Source organism: Eimeria mitis, genomic scaffold (assembly GCF_000499745.2).
Source record: "Eimeria mitis Houghton genomic scaffold, Emh_scaff6618, whole genome shotgun sequence".
NCBI lineage: Eukaryota > Apicomplexa > Conoidasida > Eucoccidiorida > Eimeriidae > Eimeria > Eimeria mitis.
This window is the reverse complement of record NW_013574754.1, coordinates 1,285-1,677: the sequence shown is the minus strand read 5'-3', so window position 1 is coordinate 1,677 and position 393 is coordinate 1,285. Positions and strand designations below refer to the sequence as shown.

At 59.0% G+C, this 393-nt stretch overlaps 1 protein-coding gene across 1 annotated transcript in view; it reads right to left on the bottom strand.

Moving 5' to 3' along the window:
- Window positions 1-393, bottom strand: part of EMH_0088310 (uncharacterized protein) — a gene marked incomplete at both ends in the record, with an annotated part of 2,200 nt that overhangs the window by 1,290 nt on the left and 517 nt on the right. The window lies entirely within an intron of this gene.

Below are 393 nucleotides of genomic sequence, written 5' to 3'. Positions count from 1 at the left end.
TACGGAGTGTGAGGGTGCAGGGTGCTGGCGTTGCTGCTGCTCCTGCTGCTCCTCCTGCTGCTGCTGCTGCTGCTGTTGCTGCTGCTGCAGCAGGCACAACTAAGAAGGAGAAGAAGCGGAAGGGGATGCTGGAGGAGACAGAGTAAGCAGGAGACCTGCTGTAGCTCCAGCCACTTGCTGCAGCAGCAGCAGCAGCAGCAGCAGCAACAGCAGCAGCAGCAGCAGCAGAAACAGCAGCAACAAAAGTAGGAGCAGCAGCAGCAGAAGCAGCAGCAGCAGCAACAGCAGCAGAAGCAGCACACAGCACATTCGTCAAGAGAGATCTCCGCCTTGTGGAGCTGCTGCTGCTGTTGCTGCTGCTGCTGTTGCTGCTGCTGCTGTTGCTGCTGCTGG